The 18,493-nt window shown below is 33.4% G+C and overlaps 1 long non-coding RNA gene across 10 annotated transcripts in view; it reads left to right on the top strand.

The window, feature by feature from the left end:
* The window catches only part of LOC128931612 (uncharacterized), a 522,921-nt gene that overhangs the window by 381,256 nt on the left and 123,172 nt on the right, over positions 1-18,493 (top strand). For 2 of the 10 annotated variants that reach the window (XR_013533458.1, XR_013533459.1), the window contains one exon: positions 2,380-3,819. The exons of the other annotated variants lie outside the window; for them this stretch is intronic. This is a non-coding gene — a long non-coding RNA (uncharacterized LOC128931612). Of the gene's footprint in view, positions 1-2,379; positions 3,820-18,493 lie in introns of those variants that run through there. 10 annotated transcript variants of the gene reach the window in all.

Below are 18,493 nucleotides of genomic sequence, written 5' to 3' on the forward strand. Positions count from 1 at the left end.
TTCTTTGAGTTGAAAATGTTCTCTGTGATATAAAGGGTACCTATCGTCTTTTAGTTTGTTTTTTAATAAAAAGCATCAAATGAAGGGGAACTATAAGAATAATTTAGTTTATGAATTGTATTTCCTTTAATAGCATCTTCAGTTTCTTTTTAAATATATGTATCAGAGTAAGTACAATTTAATGGCATTTTTAAAACTATGCTTCAATATCCTGATCTCTGGGTTGTTAAAGGGTGTTATGTAACATCGTTCTTCATGATAAAGTAATTTTGGGAACTACTGGATTAAACAAAATTAAACAGGTCACTTTACTACAAGACTTCACTTACACTTTAATATTTTAACACACATTCTAAAATTTTAAGAAGGAAACATTTGACTTTATTTGATCAAAGACACTTACTTTTACCTTAGAGTAACATACTTATGTCTCAAAGTAACAAAACATTATTTGGTTTCTAGTTTACCTGTAGGATTCTCAACTTGTAGGTTGAAGTGAAGGAGGGGGGTAGAAATATAGAAACAATTACAAATAGCAAAAGCAATAAGTATAAATAGTTTTTAAAAACATTTAATCAAATACAGATATAAAGAATATAAATAATAGTCATAATCAAGATAATTTTCATAGTGGGTCCTATTATTGCAAACTAGTATTAAGGATTGCAGTGTCTGGATTGACCGAAGAGAAACTTGAAGTGCTGGATTTCTATGAGCCTGAGACACTGACCAGGAGCAACTACACTGTAGCAATAAGATAGCCAAAGAAAGACACTGTGAGTGTGAATATGAAAGATGTTTTAAATAGGGTAGCAGATATTTTTTAATGGGGGTAGGTGGCTCATTTAGGCCTAAAAATAGTGACTGTGTAACTCTTTAATTGATAGTGCAAACAAGGATATTTAAGAATATGAAAGGAGAGCTATTAATAACTATGTCAGTCTTTTTGATAAAAGCTGTTCTAACAGGTGTGAGGTGATATCTTATGTGTTTTTGTTTTTGTTTGAGACGGAGTTTCATTCTGTCACCAGGCTGCAGTGCAGGAGTGCTATCTCAGCTCACTGCCACCTCCGCCTCCTGGGTTAAAGTGATTCTCTTTCTTCAGCCTCCTAAGTAGCTCGGACTACAAGCACCCACCAACCATGCCTGGCTAATGTTTTTGTATTTTTAGTGGAGATGGGGTTTCACCACATTTGCCAGGCTGGTCTTGAAAGCCTGATGACTGCCATATGATTCAGCTAGTGGGTATGTATCCACATAAATAAAATTGCTATATTGATAAAATATCTGTACTCCCACATTCATTGAAGTAGTATGCACAGTAGTGAAAAAGTGGAAACAACCTAAATGTTCATCGCCAAGTAAATGGATTAAAAATACATGGCATATATAAGCAGCAGAATCTTATTCAGCCTTAAAAAAGAAGGAAATTATGCTATTTGTGATAAGATAGATGAATCTGGAGAACATTATAAAAAATAAAATAAACCAGACACAAAAAGAAAAATACTGCATGATCTGACTTATATGTGGAATCTGAAAAAGTTAAACTCAGAAAAACTATAGAATGGTAGTTACCAGAAGAAAGTGGAGATGGGGAGATGTCAAGAATACAAAATTTTAGTTTTACAGAGAAATAAGTTCAAGAGATTTATTGTATATTATAATGTCTATACTTAATAACAATATATTATATATTTAAATTGCTAAGACAGCAGATAAAAAACAATTATGTCAAGGTAACAGGCAAAAATGAAACTCTTCTTGCAAACTTGGGGATTTCCTTGGAAATAGGTTTCAAAAGGAAACTTTAGAAGAAAATCGGAATATAGCAATGTTGTAAATTTTAATTGATTTTGTTGTTGTTGGAAAACTCCGAGAAAATATGGCTTCAATAAGAGCTGTGTTTAGCATATCAAGATTTCAGAGGTAACTGTAAGGTTGGAAAGTGTTCAGAATGTGTCACCCCAAAGTATGATGTTCTGGCATATTAACTATTAGAAAAATTAAAGATGTAAGAAGAACATTCTGATTTCGCTTTTCTTCGTATTAGAAGGGTTGAAGTTCTCATGTGAGAGCTTCCCTATCCATACAAGGAGAAAAGAAGCATACTTACCAAGGACAGTGAGTTGAGACCAAGATAATTCTGTATAAAGAAACATTGTTAAAACATTGATAAAAAATGATCATTTTTATCATCCTTTAGCCACCCAATATATTTTAGTTTCCACAGTTGCTTTTCTTGGTTCAATTTAGTATAAAAGCATTTCAGTTTGTCCAGATTTGATGGTATTTATTTTCCATTCAAAGCACCAGGTAGATGTAAAAATCCATGTACTTATCACTGATTTGTCTATTTTATGCCAAATTAATTCTCAGGTTCATCTGGAGAACAGAAGAGAGCAGAAGTAAAACTTGTCCCCCCTGAAACTCCTCAGAATTGTCAGATTTAGGTTTTTGATTGAAGAAAAAAAATGAAGATGACCTTGGGAATGGCAATAACTGTTTAAATAAAAGGCACAATGCATGAAAGAAATAACTGATAGCTGGAATTCATTAGAATTGAAACTTCACAGACTGGAAGAAAATATTTATAAAAGACACATCTAATAAGGGTCTGTTTCCCAAGACATACAATTATTAAAACTCAAGAATAGAAAAGAAACAACTCAACAAACAGACCAATAACCTTACCAGACAGAAAATGTACAGACAGGAAAAAGGCATAGATGTACACATCCTATATCGTCAGGAAAATGCAAATTAAAACAATGAGATGTCACTCTACACCTATTAGAGTGACCAAGATCCAGAGCACTGACACCACCAAATATTGGTGAGAATGTGGAGCAAACAGTACCTTTCATTCATTGCTGGCGGGAATGCAAAGTGGTATAGCCACTTTGGCAGCGAGTTTGGTGATTATTTTGCAAAAGTAAATACACTCTTTCTATATGATACAGTAGTCAAGCTCCTTTGTTTTTAGACGAAAGAGTGAAAAAATTATATCCTCACAAATACCTGCACATATTTGTTTGTATCAGCTTTATTCATAGTGACCAAAACTTGGAAGTACCACGATGTTATTCAGTAGGTATGTAAATACACTATGCTAAATCCAGACAATGGGATGTTATTCAGCACTAAATGCTAAAAATTTTCAGCACTTTTGTGGCTACTAAGCCATTACGTGAAGGAAATATAAATGCACCCACCACTAAGTAAAATAAGCTAATCTTGAAAGGTTACATCATATATTATTCCAATTACATGCCATTCTGGAAAAGGCAAAACTATGGAGACAGTGAAAAGATCTGTGGTTGCCAGGGATTAGGCGAGAGGATTGAAAAGACAAATCATATAGGATTTTTACCGTAGTGAGAATACTATATATATTACTGTGATTATGGTTATATGCCTGTATACCTTTGCCCAAACCTATAGAATGTACAACATTGAGTGCACCCTAATGCAAATCATGGACTTGAGTGACTATGTTGTATCAATGTAGGTTCATCAATGATAACAAATGTACCACTCTGGTAGGGGATAATGATAATGGGAGACATTATACATGTGTGGGGGTAGGGAGGACGTGGGAACTCTCTGAGCTTTATTCTAAATTCTGCTGTGAACTTCCAACTGTCCTTAAATAGTCTGTAAGCATGATCACAACAAAAAACATATAAGTGTAAACATAAAAGCAAAACCAAATCAAATACATACGTATATAGGCATACTCCATTAGCCCACTACATGTGTGCCCTATTGGAAAAGGGGGAGTTGTGAAATAAAGATAGAAACTGGGTTATTTACTAACTGTGTTTGCATTATTTCCATTCCAATCTCCTCCAGTATCCTTTAGAAATTTGCTTACTTATGTCATTTACACAAGAAATACATTTGCACATACTTTAATTTCAGAGCAGTATATTTATCTATAATTATCTTATTTTGTTTTATGCTTCCATTATATGGCCTGTGGATTTATGATTTAGGACTTTTTCTGATATTTATCAAGACTCTTCAACGAACTTTGTATGAGCTACACAATTTATTCCTCTAATTCAATCTGTAAAAAATACAATAAAGTGTAAGGGGAGGCGTGTGAGGAAGAGAGGCAGATAGCATGAATGATGTCTCATTTTTCTGACAAAGAATATAACAAGGATGGAAAAATGATACACCGTGAATTCATTGTGGTGACAAAGATTGTAATGAGAATTGGTATGAACATAACCAACTGCATTCTCATTACTCTGTGCGGATTGTAATCTTCTCATCCTCCTCAGAGGCTGCACCCATCCTCCACTGACTGATGAGTCTTCTATGCTGTTCTACTTTAATTTGCTCTAAAAATATTTTTGATATAAATGGGCCATTAGGAAAAGCAAGTAATGAAAATTTGAAAATTGATGTTTGAGTTCTAATTCCAGTGACTGGTCAAGAGGAGATTTTATTTGCTATTATAAAATTATATTAGTTGGCAGGTTAATAAATGGCAGAGTTTCAATCAAAAACTGTCTTTTTCCCTGCCAAATAAAGTCTGATGATTGTTGTGTTTGCAGCACAAGAAGTAGATAGGAGGTTGGATAAGATAAACAAGTTTATAAAAAACAAGAGTTCCAGACACTTTTTAAAAAGTATATCATGATAGTCCATTCTAATAAAAGTATGTTAAATTATATAATAACCTAAAATATTGAAATTATAAAATTTTGATAAATGATAACTTTAAGTTATTGACCTATATAATAATATATGCCATAAGCTAACTGTAGAATAAAATAGAAACATGGTCAAGTTAGTTTCTACAAAAAGATGTGGCATAGAGGGTGTTACTCAGTTCTAAAATTTTTTGAAATACACTCTTGACTTAAAAAATAAAACTGTAATTATGACAATATCTTCATTAACTAATAACATAATAGAAATTATACCAAACATATTTTAGAATAAAATACTATAAGCATTACCAGGGTAGAAGCAAAGCTTTTATATGTTATCCAGCACTGTCCTAAAGTCCAACTCTTGAGATAAATCAAGGAAAATACAGAAAGTGATGCTAGAAATGCAATCATAGATATAGATGTACTTCAAGGCAACTTATTTTTGACGCAGAAAATCAGAATAAACTGGAATAGTACTTACGCTTCAGAGATTTGTTCACTTATAGATAAATAGTGATACATATTTCCTAAATTTTAGTAATAACTAAATAAAATATAATATTCACAATGTCAACAAAACTATAAGACATATAAAATAATAACAAATTATACAAAATATTATAAGGTGTCACTGGGAAATACAAATCTTGAATGAAATTAACATGTCATATTTTCCAGCTAAAAAATTTGATTAATAGTTCTATAGAATACTACAACAACTTGACAAATCATTTCTATACCTCACATGGTAGAACGAATTATGGAAAGCAGCTAATACTATTCTAGAAACCACCTGATTTACTAGATATGAATTTGTACTTGGAAACAACAGTGACTGAAAGGAGATATTATTTAGTATAGAAATAAACTGATCTCAAATAGACTGATAAATTAGATCTGAATATAGATTCTGCATATATGAATGTTTGATATATCATAAAACTTATGTTTCAGAGCTGTAGAAATATAATTAGTTCTTCAATAAATTGCTTTAATGCAATTTGGTATCCATATGGAAAATGTCATAAAATATTCATATGTTTTATTAATCTTAATACATTTCAGATGTATGTTCAATCTAAATATAAGATTTAAAATTATGAACGAGCAAGAATAAAATATAAAATAATATATTTTAAAATAATAAGTTAGGATATTAAAGCTGAATCTTTTGTATGTCAAAAGACATTGTTGATAAGAGGACAAAAATTGGAAAATACAAAATAATACCATATTTACCACGAAACAATTTGGCAGAAGCTTCTACATATTTAAAGCTCTATAATATATATTTAAGTGGATGGGAGATATTAAAAAGAAATGGCAAATATGTAAGTAATTATTCCATTTTTGTGAAATATATAGTACCATGTGCAATTGATATATACAAAGTAGATAATGTATTATATATATTTTTAGGTTTAGGAGCAAGGATTTTATAATTTTTTTAAAAACTACATGGAAGAAAACTGTAAGAAGTATTACCCATTCTCTTGGATCTCATCATGCCACTTCCCAGCTAAAATTTTGATTTTTTGCTTTACCTACAAGATCTCAAATATCTTGGTATAACTCGAAAAACCGTTAATCTTTGGACCATATTACTGCCAATTACCTTATGCCCCTTCAACATGTGTCTATTCTGTTGGATAAAGTCACCATGGAAGTTAATGCTCCATGACTCTGCTGCTGTTATTCCCTCTGCCTGGATTTATCTAACTTTCTGCCTTATATGCAAATACCTTTAGCATTCAAAGTCATTTCAAATATCACCAAGACTCTCAAACAGAATTAACAGACCATGAGGCAAATCATATAGCATATCATATGTGCTTTCATCTGTAAATGGAGTATTATATAATGTAATACCCATAAATACATATAATAGTTTCTAACATACAGCAGCCACACAATAAATGTAACTTATCAGTAGCTATCCTTCCTTGTGCTTCTGTAACACTTACTATTTCATAGTTGAAATTGTATTTAATTATTTTCTATCTTCTATTGTGTCATAAGCAAACTTTGGGACTTATACAAAGCCTTCTATATTATGTGCCCTCATATAAAGAAGACTTCTACACTATGTGCCCTCACATAAAATGTTTATGCTTTATATAAAGTATATAAGACATACATGTTTATACTTTATATAAAGTACATATACTTTTTTATATAAGTATAGATATTTTATATACTTTATAAAATTGAATTGAATAAACAGATTGAATTGAAAAAAAGTTGACTGAATAAACAGAACATCATAGGTAACATGAGTTTTTATATTAACAAAACATTGGTGGGAAATCTATTAATAGTAAAAAATAAAATTATATTTTGTGTATTAATATTTTATGATAGTAGGACAAGTTACAGAAAGGTATTCTTCCTTGGGAAGAGAAGGTTGTTGATTATTTATCATTTAACTACATAAGTGAAGAACTTAATGTTTTTAACATGGACAGATCTCCATGTGGTGATATTCTTTCCAGGTGTGCATAAGCATCAGGTACCTAGTCTTTCATCAAAAGATGTCAACCCTATTCGTTGTTGATGTGACAGTATAAGAATATGGCCCTGTATTTGACAATCAATATGAAAATGCCTACTCAAGAGGTATTTTTTTCCTAAGAAAAACTCTCAAATTTACTTATGTGTACTAAATCATACTTGCTATGCTAAGAATGTGTTCCCTTTAAAATACGGGTGTTGCCAATGTGACAGTATTATTAAGCAGTGGGGCCTTTATGAGTTATTAGACCATCAGGGCTCCTCCCTTGTGAATGGGATTAAGATCCTTACGGTAGTGGCTTCATGCAGTGCTAGGCTATTTTGCCTTTTTGTCTTCCATCATATGCGACCACAGTGTTCCTCCCCTTCAGAGGATGCAGACCTCACCTGACAACGGAGCCTGCTGAAACCTTGATGTTGGACTTCTCACTCTCCAGAACTGTGAGAAAATAAATCTGTTCTTTATAAAGTAACTGATCTTAGGTAGTTTGTTATAACAGCACAAAATCGACTAAGATGCTTGTATACCACACTTATGTATGATAAAAGCTAATAAACAATGAGTTATATCAAATTGGTAAATAGTTCTTTAATACCCTATAATATATCTATTCTTGGATTGAGTTTTAAAATCACATGGCTGTAAAGCAAAACCAAAATCTTTTGTCCTTGGGACCTTTTACTTCTCTTCTTTCCCTTCAGAACTCAATTGCTTTTAATAAATTGTGTTTTGGCACATAATGCATCATCCTGCACTGAGATGTGAAAAAAGAAGCTGCCCTGTGTTTCTCCTTACTGTACTCACTGTGAGGATCTTTTTGAGGATATTCATAACACTCATGTTAATTACTTTTAAGTTTTCTGAGAATACAAGGAAGTTATTTCTTAGGACCCAGGGCATGGGAATCACCATGCTTCACCTGAGTAGCTAGTGTATCTATAATTTTATGTATAGTTTAAATCAATAAACTATATAACTTTTATAACAATTAAGAAAGAGGAGACAAATTTTTGATCCATTTGAAGGATTATGAAAAACACTTTTTGTCTATAATTATATATTATTATGTAAAATATTTTGTTTATTTACTTATTTTAATATAGGGTCTCACTCCAGGCTGGAGTGCAGTGCAGTGCTTCATGGCTCACCACAGCCTTCACCTCTCAGATTGAGGTGATCCTCCCCCCACCCCCACAGCCTCCCAAGTAGCTGGGACTCTGTATGCCACCATGTCTGGCTAATTTTCCTATTATTTTGTAGAGACAGTGTTTTGCCATAGTGCCCAGTCTGGTCTTGAACTGTTGGCCTCAAGTAATCCTCCTACCTCAGCCTCCCAAGGTGCTGGGATTTTAGGAATGAACTTGGTTTATCTTTTAATACATTTGTTTTAACTGTTTTACTTGAAGAAATTTTTTTGTTATAGTTGTGAACCCCAAAAATATGAGACAGGTCTCAGTTAATTTAGAGAGTGTATTTTGCCAAAGTTGAGGACACTCCCACATGACACAGCCTCAGGATGTTCTGATGACATGTGGCACAGTTTAGTTTTAGGGAGAAATGAGACATCAATCAATATATGTAAGAAATAGCTTGGTTGGATTTGTAAAGGTGGGACAACTTGAAGCAAATGCCAGAAGACTTGAAACTCGCTTCCTGGTCTATAGAGAGGTGAGTGGATTGGTGGCATTCTTTGGAGTTTCTCATCAGTCTCTTCAGAGGAGGCAATCAGATATACGTCTATCTCAGTGAGCAGAGGGGTAACTTTGAATAGAATGAGAGGCAGCTTGGCCCAAAGCAGTTCCCAGCTTGACTTTTCCCTTTAGCTTAGTGATTTGGGGACCCCAGGAATTATTCTACCTTCACACCTCTATCTGATTAATTTGAGAATTAAATTCTTTTTGCAGGTCTAAGGTAATATTTCTATCTAAGTGTACCATATCAGCAGCATTCATTAAATTTTGGTAGGAATGGATTCTCTTGCTAAAATAACAGACTTGGAATTTTAAGGAAATCCAGTGCTTATACCATGTCAAGAAGGCAAATCAACAAAAAATTTAATCTAGTATGTGAGATGGAATCTTATGTTTCTAATAAAAGTTCTTTCATCATTTACTTCCCCCCAAAAGTGACTTTAATATCATAGCCAAACGTGAATTATAAAGTGGAATACTGACAAAATCTTGTCATAAATACTATTGAGTATTACAATTTTTATATGCGATACCTGTATTTTTACACCCACCTTCTAATAGTGAGATTCTTATTGGATGGGTTCACTTTTTATACTTTATATATCCTGTAACATATTGTGCAGCACCATATGGAATATTTAATTAATATTTGGGTTGAAAATTCTAATCAATGCTTTTAATATCTCAAGTCCGCACCATAGTCACAGCTAATTGAACGAGAGGCAACAATTGACAAGGGGATTCCTTTGCCCCCTGAAGGAGCTTCAGTTTTGACTAAGACAATTAGATACTCTTTCTGGAAATTTCTAAGTAGGACATGAAACTAATTCCATGTGGTAACTGAACTTTTAACAAGAAGACTTAGGTATTAAGAATATTTAGGGGAAATTTTGGGTGAATTTTAGCTCAATTAGAATAGGAAAATAAAAAGAAACTAAAAAAAATTATCAGCACACAAATGAGCATAATAAAAGGCAAGTTTATCCTGATTTCCAATGATGCTTCATTCCTTCTTCTTCTTCTTCCTGAGCTTTCTAGTGAAGTTTATCCTGATTTCCAATGATGCTTCATTCCTTCTTCTTCTTCCTGAGCTTTCTAGTGAATTCCCTATTTCCTCAATCTATTATGATGGGATTTTTGTTTATATGTAAGGCTACTAAAATGTAACTAAGCGAAGCAACTCAGGAAATACAGGTGAGACTTCTTCAGGTCAGAGCTTTTTAGATTTACTTACATTCTCACTCAACTAATAAAAAGACAAAATAAGAACATATTTAAAGAATTGAGTAAATCTCTGGTTTTGACTTTTGTTTAAAAAGTCAGTTAGATTGAAAACATCATTATTGTTTATTTTGTGTGGCATGATGTCCTGAAAACATAAAAAAAATAAATAAAATGTATTTGCTTTTATTCCAACATGAATAAGCATTGAGTTGATATAACAAAGCAATTATTAAAGTAACCCTTAATTAAGTAACATATATTCCATGAGTTTTGAAACAAATTCTTTGGTGAAGTTTGATCTACCCTATCGGAAGGAGAAGCTGGACTTTCAAAACTTTCAGAAAGACTGAAGTATCAATAATTAAATCATAAAGAGATATTTCTAATTGAAGAGTCTCCTTATCAGTTCTGCTTAGGGCTAGATTCAGGATTTTTTAACTTCAGACTTCTTAAGCAGTAGCTGTGCTTTCATTTCTTGTTTTCTTTTGAACAAATGCATTAAGCTCTGTATTCCTGTGAGATAAGCAGTTGATGGACTAAATGGATGCAGTGACTCCATCCATACCAGTGGGGGACATGGTAGAAAATTGATTTTATTTATTGGCAAAAACAAAGTTGCTTTCACAATAATGGCAGACAGATATTTCCCAGAAATACTCTTTGCTGCTGACCTCCTCACCACTGGCTGACATGTTGATAGCTCACTGATCAAGGATACAAGTGATTGCTTCAGCTCACTTGCTGAAGTCTTGGGTTTAGTATTAAACTAATTTGACCTCGTCAACATTTTTATTTAAAGAACAAACATACCTAATTTTGAAGCTGCATTTAAATGAGGAGAAACGATTATTGGTCTATTCATTCAAAAACTGAAGAAACATGTCCAAAGGCTGTAGTCTGTTACCTCTGTGCAGTCACATCATCACTGGGCTTGCACAGCTAATTAGTATCTTAATTTACTTTATTGCAGAGAGTGAAATAGCCCAGAGGAGTCTTTCATAAAAAATTCTGACAATAAATTTCCCCAAAGACCTCTCATTTATAAAGTAGACATATATAACATGGGGAAACATCCTTGTATTGTCATTTAAGATGTATAGTTTTTAATGATCAGCTTGTAAATTGCATTGCGGACAGTAGATTCAAACTATAAAACAATATTTTAAAAGTGTCTTCCAGAAAAAAAGTTATATCAATACAATATATCACGCACAGAAGTATATGTTATACGTTTTAAGAGAGTTTTTTTTTTTTGTAACCTGGACTTATACTTTTATGAAGTAGTTGACATTATTCCTCTGGATATATTTTAGTTATTCATAATGTATAAAACTACAAACAGAATGTTTCATAATAAAATCAGTAATTTGTTCTTCTATAAATTTAAAATTATTAGTGTGAATGATAAATATGCACAGAGTACTATACACAAAAGAAAAAAAATTGAAAACTCATAATTTGATGTTTAATATGTACATGTGTCAAGAAAGATATTTAATATTTTGTTAGAAATACAGATCTGCTCTTGCATTTCTAATGTTAATTAGTGAAGAGTTTAATTAACCAGAGAGGTAAAAATGAACATTGAAATTTCTTGTGAAATAAAATATAATTTCTATATATCAGTGGACATTATTAACTTTTAAGTGATCAGCAGTTCTCTACAGCAAGTGATCAGATGTCACAGAACAGCCAATATAAGATATGCACTTTTTATGAAAACTGCAAATAATATTCTTTTTTGTATTGTTTTGTGCATTTTATTTATTTTTTAATTTTTTAAAAATTATACATTAAGTTCTGAGGTACATGTGCAGATCGTGCAGGTTTGTTGATATACAAGTGCCATGGTGGTTTGCTGCATACCTACCCCCATCATCTACATTAGGTATTTCACCTAATGTTAGCTCTCCCTAATTCCTCCAACCTCCTGCTATCCCTTCCCTAGCCCTCTGACCCACCCGACAGGCCCTGGTTGGTGACATTCCCTTCCCTGTGTCCCTGTGTTTTCATTGTTCAATACCTACTTATGAGTGAGAACATGCAGTGTTTGGTTTTCTGTTCTTGTGTCAGTTTGCTGAGAATGATGGTTTCCAGCTTCATCCATGCCCCTGCAAAGGACATGAACTCATCCTTTTTCGTGATTGCATAGTATTCCATAGTATATATGTGCCACATTTTCTTCATCTACTCTATCATTGATGGACATTTGGATTGGTTCCAAGTCTTTGCTACTGTAAACAGTACTGCAATAAACATATGTGTGCAGGTGTCTCTATAATAGAACAATTTATATTTTTTTGGGTATATACTCAGTAATGGGATTGCTGGGTGAAATGATATTTCTAGTTCTATATCCTTGAGAAATCACGACACTGTCTTCCACAATGGTTGAATTAATTTACACTCCCACCAACAGTGTAAAAGTGTTCCTATTTCTCCAAACCATCTCCAGCATCTGTTGTCTTCTGATTTTTTAATGATTGCCATTCTAACTGGCGTGAGATGGTATCTCAATGTGGTTTTGATTTGCATTTCTCTAATGACCAGTGATGAGCTTTTGTTCATATGTTTGTTGGCTGCATACATGTCTTCTGTTGAAAAGTGTCTGTTTTTATACTTTACCCTCTGTTTGATGGGGTTGTTTTTCTTGTGTAAATTTGTTTTAGTTCTTTGTAGATTCTGGTTATTAGTCCTTTGTCAGATGAGTAGATCGCAAAATTTTTTTCCCATTCTGTTGGTTGCTGGTTCACTCTATTGATAGTTTCTTTCGCCGTGCAGAAGCTCTTAAGTTTAACTAGATCCAATTTGTCTATTTTGGCTTTTGTTGCCATTACTTTGGGTGTTTTAGTCATGAAGTCCTTGCCTATGCCTATGTCCTGAATGGTATTGCCTAGGTTTTCTTCTCTAGTCTTTATGTTGTTAGGCCTCATGTTTAAATCTTTAATCCATCTGGAGTTAATTTTTGTATAAGGTGTCAGGAAAGGATACAGTTTCAGCTTTCTGCACATGGCTAGCCAGTTTTCCCAACATCATTTTTTGAATAGGGAATCCTTTCCCCATTGCTTGTTTTTGTCAAGTTTGTCAAAGATCAGATGGTTATAGATGTGTGGTGTTACTTCTGAGGCCTCTGTTCTGTTTCATTGGTCTATATCTCTGTTTTGATATCAGTACCATGCTGTTTTGATTACCATAGCTTTGTAGTATATTTTAAATCAGGTAGTGTGATGCTTCCAGCTTTTTTTTTTTTTTTTTTCTTTTTTATTGCTTAGTGTTATCTTGGCTATGTGGGCTTTATTCTGGTTCCATATAAAGTTAATCACAAGCATTCCTATACACCAATAACAGACAAACAGAGTCAAATCATTAGTGAACTTCCATTCACAACTGCTACAAAGAGAACAAGATATATAGAAATACAACTAACAAGGGAAGTGAAGGACCTCTTCAAGGAGAACCACAAACCACTGCTCAAGGAGATAAGAGAGGACACAAACAGATGGAAAAACATTCCATGCTCATGGTTAGAAAGAATCAATATCGTGAAAATGGCCATACTGCCCAAAGCAACTTATAGATTCAATTCTATCTCAATCAAACTACAATTGACTTTCTTCACATAATTGCAAATGAAAAATCTTTAGCCTCATTGGTCCAAAATTGTTAATGATAAAAGTGTTCTCAATATCTGAGAGTTAACCTGTTTGTTGGGGTATTCAAAGGGTCAAGAATGGAGGCTCTTTATTTTATCAGTGAGTTTTATACCTTGAAAGGACATACAGTGGCTGAATGGATAAACCAGAATAAACTGTACACTACCATCAAGAAATTTACTTCACCTATAAAGACTCACATAGATTGAAAGTGAAGGGGTGGGAATGGATAGTCCATTCAACTAGAAACCAAAATCCAGAAAAGGGCAAGGAGTAGATATACATATATGAGATAAAATGTACTACAAATTAAAAACTGTAAAAAAATACAAGGAGGGCCATTATATAATGATAAATAGATCAGTTCTATAAGAGGAGGTAACTGGGGTTGACTGATTGTTCCAAGGCATTTCAGAAGGCTATTTGTTTAGAATATGAATTCAGTGACTATCAATTAATAGAAGTTTAGTTTAGTTTTTTTGTTTGTTTTTTAAGGCTACAGCGACACCATCCAGGTATTTTTTGCATCTTAAAAGTTTGTATTTATTATAGATATATGGATAAAAATTAAAGACTTTAAGCAGGTGTACATAATATAATTTTCTTTATAAAATCATCCCCCTGATTATAAGAAAGCAGGACAAGAATGAAAAAGATAGCAATGAACTTACCCAGGTATCTAGGTATAATAACGATGGCTTAGACTAGGGGTTTGGGGGTAATGATGAAAGCAGGTAAATTAGAGATATCATTTAAAGGTAGAATAGACAGGACTTGACAAATTGTAGGGTATGTGAGAAATGGAGGAATCAGGAATGCCTTCTAGGAGCAAAACAAATGTCCATTAGCTATAATTTTACTGTATAATATTGGTAGAATTAAATGTACAAACAGCAATTTGGTTATCTTGTAAAATTGAAAAGGCATTATGAATATCCTGATAAATGCCAAAATTTTGCTGATACCAGTGGAACATCTACTTTGATATGTAAGTTGTTGCTTTAGAAGTTGAAAGAGAATACTATCCTTCTATTGAAAAGATTCAGGAGAGTCTTCTCTTCGTCCCTAAATATATCCATAATGATTTTTGCAGGAAAACTTTTAGGTTTTACTGGCTTCAGACTCTTTTTTTTGTTTGTTTGTTTTTTCAAAGATTTTTTCATATTCTAATCCTCAGAATTTTGTAGAATTTTGTATTGTTGCTGAGGAAACTGTGGTAGAAAGCATACCTGTAACAGACTTGGTGGGTGCTTCAGATTAGCAGTGTTGTCAGATGTAATTAAGACATTTAACTTATTTCAGTGGGTTTATAAACACTCTGCTCCTAAACACTTGAAAACTGTAAAGGTTAAAAAAGATTCTGGCATCATTTTCGAAAAGTGCATGCTTCTACTCACAATCCTCTTGTCACTTGAATAGCACTCAATGTACTCAAAATTATAGCTATTACAGAAGAAATTGCAAGTTAAATACAGGAAAATGTAAAAACTATGTTTATCACCAGCACAGTGCTAAGCACTACCCATTCCAATGTGACACAATCAGCAAGAGTCACAGAAACTCTGACACCTGTGTCTCATTTGTTTTTTTCCACTTTTTATAATAATATCATAATTATAATAGTAATATTTCATGCAAACATGGATTTGGTTTTACCACAGCCTTCTGAGTCCCTACTAAGTACCTATTAGTTAGTTCCTGTGAACATGATTTTGTTGAATGAGCCTAATACAGGGGTTTTTTTGAAGGGTGGTGGTGATACAAAATTGTCGGGTTATACCAACTGACATTCTTCTGAGTACTCCTTTCTTTCCGAGTAGCTTATAGAGCTAGGAATTAGATCCCAATTTTCATTTGATGACCTTTTGAGTACAGAATTGGACAGACTGCCTTTTATCTTGGATAGGGAATGCCCCTTATCCAATACTTTCTTAAAGGTGATAAGAAAAACAGGGACAATGTGAACAAGTACAATGTATAAAAACTTAAAAATTCTCAAACTCTTTCAAGTAATATACTTATTTCTCCTTTTCATCAGTGTATCATGGGAACTGTTAAAAAATAAGACAATTGGCTTTCAATCATTTCTGCTGAAGGTAAACATTATCATGAAAATGGTCTAAAGGCAGGTAGTATGGAATAAATTGGCTCTCATGATATATAAATTGAAAAACTGGCCCTTCAGTCACAAGGACTTCACTGAAATTTGGGCAGTTAGTGATCAATAATAGCCATGCATACAAATGCACATGGCTCCAAGAAAGCAGCACATTAGAGAATATTTAAACTTGCCCTTTCTACTAATCCACAGACATCTGTTTTTAAATTCTTTTTAATTACAGTTTATACCAGACTGAGGACTTCTCTATACAGAAAATTCCGTAAATGCAATAACTGTCCATAGTTTGCTGAGCAATATATTCAAAACAAGTAACTGTGTCTGGCAGAAAATATGTCTTTTTTCTTTTTAAATTTAGGTGGAATCTCACTCTGTTGCCCAGGCTGGAGTGCAGTGGCACCACCTCCACTCACTGCAAGCTGCAAGCTTCACCTCTTGGGTTCAAGAGATTCTCCCTGAATCTCAGCCTCTGGAGTAGCTGGGATTAAAGGCATGTGCCACCCTGTCCAGCGAATTTTGTATTTTTAGTAGAGACGGGATTTTACCATGTTGGCCAGGCTGGTCTCGATCTCCTGAACTTAACTGATCCACTCACCTCAGCCTCCCACTTTTGGGATTACATGTGTGAGCCATTGTGCCCAGCCAATCTTTTCTATTTAACTAATAAACCCTAATTTGTAACTGTAGCTTTGTTAATTATCTACTAGAAGATTACTATAACTCATTTAACATCACAACATAGACAGTTCTGTCACTTTTGTAATATGTCATCATTTTCATTCCTCATGATGATCTAGATCACTGAATTTATGCTGGTCCATTACAGACTGTGCTTGCTTAGCATCAATTCTTAAGCACTGGAATATTTTGTCAATTGTGAGAACATACACACATAGTTTAAACTCTCAGCCTCAGATTTTTATTTTATTGTTACTTTTGTTATTGTCTATGTTAGGGATTACATTTGAAAATTTTATTAAAGCATCCAAGTCTCTGGTACATTTTAAACTCTCAGTGGGTGCCAGGCATCAGCAGCAGCAGCAACAATAATACTTTAGAATAAAGTTAAAGCCTGTTTTTGTTTTTTTTTAAAGTATTTTAAGATTCTTAAGATTATGGTACTTTAAACTGGTCTTAAAATTTGTTACTATTGAGTTTCTGTTGGCTACAGAATATATTTTAAAATTAGTTAAGTAATTTATTTATTTATTTTTGAGACAGAGTCCAACTCTGTTACCCAGGCTGGAGTGCAGTGGTATGATCTTAGCTCACTGCAACCTCTGCCTCCTGGGTTCAAACGATTCTTCTGCCTCAGCCTCTGGTGTAGCTGGGATTACAGGCCCATGCCACCATACCAGGCAAATTTTTGTGTTTTTAGTAGAGACTGGGTTTCACCATGTTGGGTAGGCTGGTCTTGAACTCCGGACCTCACATTATCCACCATCCTTTGCCTCCCAAAGTGCAGAGATTACAAGCATGAGCCACTGAGCCCAGCCCAGAACACATTTTTATATGATCATGTTGTCTCACAAATGGGCTGGAGGATCCGGGCATAAAATGGCATGTTGTCACAGGTTAAAAGGAGTGAAAACACGACAGCCAGAATGAATATTTGTATCTACTGTTTCCAGTGTGCTTCCAGGGACTGGATACTTCAGGCTGAAACACTCTTGCTGAGATTCTCATGCCTTTTCTCATGTTCCAAAAAGCTCTTCAGGGAAAGTCACCTTGAGTGTTCTTACTGATAAACTGCAAATTGCTGTTTGCAGAAAATTGTACAGAAGGTTTTTGAACCAGATTTTGCTGATGAGATACTCTTCATGACCAACGTGGTTAAAGTAAAACTAAGCCCTATCTTCAATGTCCTCCAAAAAGAATGTTTGAGCATATTTCCCACATGGTTATTTAGGAGGTTAAATTTTAATGTTGACTTGGAATTAATTTTCAATTTTTGGAATATCTGATTCTGCTAGTTGTCAACATACAAAATATTCAGTCTACATCACATGAGAAAGAAAGAAATGTCATGTTGTTATTATCACATTCACATTTTATGAGATGAAGATTCATAATGGTAAAAGTTCCATTTCTAATAAATATTTGTGGAAAACATTCAGTAAATTAAATTTAACTGGAAGAAGATATATAGAAATGTGAAATAGTAGAGAAAACATTCAAATAACTTTTGCAAAGAACCCTAGTTTTCTACTTTCTGATGTATAATAGTTGGAGCACTCCCCTCTACCAAAAAAAAAAAAAAAAAAAAAGCTGTTTTTTTTTTTTTTCCAGGCTTATACTTCTTGCACTTTCAATCATCCCAAATTGATCCTGTTCATAATACTGACTAAATAATATTAAGGAATGATGAAAAGTATGTTTCTTTACCGGAAGATACTAATTTAGTAATTTTGATATTTGGGCTATCATTCCATCTTAAATTTGCAATTTCAACATAATTTGTATTTACATGTTTTTTTTTTTTTTTTTTTTTTTGAGACAGAGTTTTGCTCTTGTTGCCCAGGATGGAGTGCATTGGCAAGAATTCGGCTCACTGAAATCTCCACCTTCTGGTTCAAGCAATTCTCCTGCCTTAGCCTCCCAAGTAGCTGGAATTACAAGCACCC

Source organism: Callithrix jacchus, chromosome 3 (genome assembly GCF_049354715.1).
Source record: "Callithrix jacchus isolate 240 chromosome 3, calJac240_pri, whole genome shotgun sequence".
Lineage (NCBI taxonomy): Eukaryota > Metazoa > Chordata > Mammalia > Primates > Cebidae > Callithrix > Callithrix jacchus.